At 51.8% G+C, this 5,091-nt stretch overlaps 1 protein-coding gene across 1 annotated transcript in view; it reads left to right on the plus strand.

Annotated features, from left to right (window-relative positions):
• LOC105540978 (xylosyltransferase 1-like) overlaps positions 1–5,091 on the plus strand; it is a 117,523-nt gene that overhangs the window by 1,036 nt on the left and 111,396 nt on the right. The gene's annotated exons all lie outside the window — the stretch shown is intronic.

Here is a 5,091-nt window from a genome sequence, read left to right on the forward strand (position 1 = left end):
GCCAGCCCCACACCCTCCCTGCCAGGCTTGGTCTAGGGCACTTCCCTCTGTCTGGGTCTCCCGGGTCTCTCTGTCCGGTTCAGGCTCCGGTTCGCTCTCATCCCTGGGTTCCCTGTATCTCTCATCTGTCGTCTCTGTTTGGCTGTCTCTTCCTGTCTCTGTCCTCTGTCTTTCCTCAAGAATTGTCTCACCCTCACCTATACTTCCTGGCAGGCCCCACCTCTTCAGGGTGGGACAGGACCTCTCCTCTCCAGCTAGTTGGAGGCAGGGACCTGTCCAGACCAACCCGAGCGCGAGCTCGCTCCAGAAGTGGGGAGGGAAGAGGAGGGTTGGGGAAGGTGATTCCAGAACCCAGAGCTCCTGGGTTCAGGAACGGACGACTCCCTCTCCGCCTCTGGAGTCCTTTCCTCCAGAAGGAGGAAGCTTGGACAGAGCCTGGTTGAGGCTGGGCTTAAGGCAGCTGGGAGTCCCTGTGAGAGCAGCCTAGTGTCTCGTCAGGGTCAGGTCCTCAGCTATTGAAGGGGAGCGGGAGGGGTTGGGGAGGGGCCAGAGCACTGGCACGCGCCCCGGAGCTTCAGCAAGCGACCTACCTCCACCCAGTTCCAGGCCGGGAGGATGGTGTTGGTAGGAGGCTGGGTGGGGAAGAGACCAGCAGGAGGAGGCCCAGGGGACTTCAGCATGTTGGGGAGGGGGGTGGGGATATAGAATGACAGACCCACAAGTCTAAGGAGCACCCACTGGGATCACTCCCTGCCTTGAATTCTCTCCTGAGTGTCAGACAGACACTTCAGAAATAACTGTAAATAAGGCGTTAAAGCAGGTGTGAGGTGGGAATTATTAATTCTTTTTTTTTCTTTTGAGACGGAGTCTTGCTCTGTCGCCCAGGCTAGAGTGCAGTGTCCTGATCTGGGCTCACTGCAAGCTCCACCTCTCCTGTTCAAGCCATTCTCCTGTCTCAGCCTCCTGAGTAGCTGGGACTACAGGCACCCGCCACCACACCCAGCTAATTTTTTGTATTTTTAGTAGAGATGGGGTTTCATTGTGTTAGCCAGGATGGTCTCCATCTCCTGACCTCATGAGCCACCGCATCTGGCCGGGAATTATTAATTCTAAGCACGGAGAAACTTTGAGCAAGGAGGTAGGAGGTTTGAGAAGAAAGGGAGCCAGAAGCTGAAAGGAGTAGAGGGAGGGAGGAAAGGGGACATCCAGTGCCTGGTAGGCTCTGCACACAGCAGAACTGGGTTGAATCCTGACCCTTCCACTTTCCTGCTGTGTGACCCTGCATGAGTCACTTCACCTCTCTGAGTCCCAGGCTTGTCCTTTGTCAATAATCTGGACCTTGCAGGCATACGCAGCATCAAATAAAGCAATGTGTATGCAGACCAGAATGGTAGCTGGTCTGATAGCAGGCCAGTAGAGTGTTTTAAGAAGGGAATGGAGTGGGGAAGCCCTGAGGTTTCCAGTGTATGTACAGGAGAGCCAGGCACCACCTGCCAGGTCCCAGCAACATGGGGCATGGGTGGAGTGCCTGGGTGTGTGGGTGGTACTCATTAAGGCCAGGAGGCCCCACACCCGGCTGTCTCCTGATTGGCCCATCCATCCACCTCCTAGACCAGGGCTGGCCTCCCTCCTGTAGGCCCCAAGTGCCAACAGAAGTTCCCACCCAGGCTGCCTTACTCCCCAGACCAGTGTGGGTGGAGACATGGTAGGGCAGGGCCAGCACCCTCTCTGCAGAATGGACCATGGCCAGGAGCCTGGCTGGCCGTGCTGGGCAGGAACATCCATCTAGCTAGGAAGATGCTGACGCTGTGCAGGCCCTGTGGAGGTCCAGACCTCTGTTGGCTGAAGCTGAGCCCAGCTGGTGGAACCTAGGCTGCAGGGTGAGACCGAGGCTGGGGTGAGTGAGGAGTGAGGAGGGGAGATGCAAGGAGAGACTTCTGGAGAGGAAGCCTGAGCAGAGGTGTGGAACCAAACCGAATTTCATTTGGTTATTCTCTAAGCCTTTCCTGAGCACGTACTGTGCACCATAAACAGGTATGCCAGCCACAGAGCTGAGCAGGATACTCACAGAGGGCTCACCGTAGAGTTATGGTGGCCTGAGATTTGTTAGGGGTTTGCAGAATGGGTCTGTACGACAGCTCCTGGGGATAGGGGAGTTCAGAATTTTCCCAGGGCCTAAGATTTTGATATTTAATTTTAATTTAATGTAATTTCTTTGAGACAGAGTCTCACTCTGTTGCCCAGGCTGGAGTACAGTGGCACAATCTCTGCTCACTGCAACCTCCACCTCCTGGGTTCAAGCGATTCTGTTGCCTCAGCCTCCCAAGTAACTGGGATTACAGGTGCCTGTCACCATGCCCGGCTAATTTTTTTATGTTTAGTAGAGATAGGGTTTCACCATGTTGGCCAGGGTGGTCTTGAACACCTGACCTCAGGTGATCTGCCCACCTTGGTTTCCCAAAATGCTGGGATTACAGGCTTGAACCACCGTGCCTGGCTGATTCTGATATTTATTAAAGGGGGGTGGGATTCCACTCCTTTATAGTCTGTGGGCTAGTCACTTTTCTCCCTAGGTTTCAGTTTCCCTTTCTGTGAAATGAGTATGGGAGATAAGTCTAAAGTCTCTATGGGTCTTCCAGCACCTATTACTATAGCCTCAGGACCTGGTTTGGGACTTAGTCTACCCCCTACCCTCACCCCACGTGAGGGGATAGGATGGAGCAAGATGAAGGCAGAGTATCATGGGCCCACAAGTCCTGTTCCTGGCCTCTGTTCTCTAATCATAATTACAGTCACTGTCTGTTAAGCACTTACTATGTACAGCATTCTGTCCTAAGCATTTAATATGCTGCATTAACTCATTCAATCCTTACAACCTCATGAGGGAAATATTATCCCTGTTTTGCAGGAGTTTAGGGAGCTGAACAGACTTGACCAAAGTCACAATGCTGGGAAGTGGCCGAGCTGGGATTTGAACTTAGGTTCAACTCCAAAGCCCAGACTTAACTAAGAGTGGCAGCCTCCACCCCATGGGTACTGAGGTGCCCACATTGCTCAGCCCTTACCTATGGAACTGTTTGACCCCTACTGGAGCAAGCTCTGAGTTCTGGGATGTTAAGGCTGGGGAGCCGGGGAACAAGCTGTGCTGCCTTTGTTGGGTGGCCCCTGGGCCCAGCATAGAGAGAAAGGGGCAGAGGGAGCAACCTCCAGGTCAGCCAGGGCCCACTAGGGGTATCCCCAGAGGGGCAGCCCCACCCAGCTACTGCCCAGGTGCCAGACCGGGCACTAAAAGGCAACCTTTGGTATGTGGCCAACTTTGGACCTCAGTTTCCCCATCTGTAAAGCATGGACTTAAATGAGTGTAGACATTCCTTGACTGCCGGGTTAGTGGCCGAGGTCAGTAATAGGATAAAGGGTTAGAGGAGGGCTTGGAGTGACAGCGACTGAGTCTGTGGAGGAAGAGTTTGGGTCAGGAACAGCTTGGATCCTGTGCCAGCTGTTTGACAGATATTTCAGATGAACAGACTGAGGTTGGAGAGGTTCAAAGGCTAGTCTGGGGCTGTGCAGCCAGTACCCCCGAGACTGAAGGGAAACAAATCAAGGGAAAACCCAGAGAACAAAATCCAGGCAGATGTGAGCTAGAATCCTGGGTTGGCCACTTAACTAGGCTTGGAGGTGTGAAGTGGCATCCCTGAGGACACAGGAGAGTCCCTTCACCTCACTGTCCTCATCTTTAAAGTGGGAGTAGTAACAGTTTCTCCTTTGTCCACTTGCTGGGTTGTTGTGAAGGTTAAAGGAGATGAGGCATTTGTAAAATCAGGTGAGAATGTGATTGCTGGTCATTTTTCAGTCCAAAGCTGCAGTTCTGGGTTTGTGTTTGTGATGCTGGGAGCATTTCTGACAGCTCCTCTGTTGAGATGCTTTATCCAGGGGTTATGCTGGAGAGAAGCCCAAGAATAACACCACCGGCCGGGTGCAGTGGCTCACGCCTGTAATCCTAGCATTTTGGGAGGTGAGGGTGGGCAGATCACCTGAGGTCAGGAGTTCGACACCAGCCTGGCTAACATGGTGAAACCCCGTCTCTACTAAAAATACAAAAAATTAGCCGGATGAGGTGGCAGGAGCCTATAATCCCAGCTACTCGGGATACTGAGGCAGGAGAATCGCTTGAACCTAGGAGGCGGAGGTTGCAGTGAGCCAAGATTGTGCCACTGCACTCCAGCCTGGGCAATAAGAACGAGACTCTGTCTCAAAAAAAAAAAAGAAAAAAAAAGAACACCACCACCGTTTATTGCGCAGTTGCCGGTACCCGGCATTGTACTCAACTTCACCTCTCACTGTCTCATTAACCCCCTGCAGCAACTTTGTCAGGTAGGTCACCCATGCTGGGTCCCTCTGAAATCCACGCCAACAGCCCCTGTAATGACAATAGCAAATGCTTCTGAACAGTTTACTGTGTGCCAAGCATCCTTCCAGACGTATTACATGTATTAACCCATGTTAATCCTCACATCAACCCTGTGAGGTGAATACTGATACTATCTCCAGTTTGCAGACGAATAAATGAGGCATAGACAAGTAAAAATGAGGCTGGGCGCAGTGGCTCAAGCCTATAATCCCAGCACTTTGGGAGGCTGAGGGGGGCAGATCACCTGAGGTCAGGAGTTTGAGACCAGCCTGACTAATATGATGAAACCCCATCTCTACTAAAAATACAAAAATTAGCCGGGCCTGGTGGCATGCACCTATAATCCCAGCTACTTGGAAAGCTGAGACAGGAGAATCGCTTGAACCAAGGAGGCGGAGGTTGCAGTGAGCCGAGATCGCACCATTTCCAGCCTGGGCAAGAGGGAAACTCCGTCTGAAACAAACAAACAAACAAAACAAAACAAAACAAAACAAAACAAAATGGCCCCAATGTGACAAAAGGTAGAGCCATAAATAGTGAAGTCAGGATTTTCCCAGGTTCTTTTTTTTTTCTTTCTTTCTTTAGCTTTTCCTTCCTTCCTTCCTTCCTTCCTTCCTTCCTTCCTTCCTTCCTTCCTTCCTTCCTTCCTTCCTTCCTTTCTTTCTTTCTTTCTTTCTTTCTTT

This window comes from Mandrillus leucophaeus, unplaced genomic scaffold (assembly GCF_000951045.1).
Source record: "Mandrillus leucophaeus isolate KB7577 unplaced genomic scaffold, Mleu.le_1.0 Scaffold23, whole genome shotgun sequence".
Lineage (NCBI taxonomy): Eukaryota > Metazoa > Chordata > Mammalia > Primates > Cercopithecidae > Mandrillus > Mandrillus leucophaeus.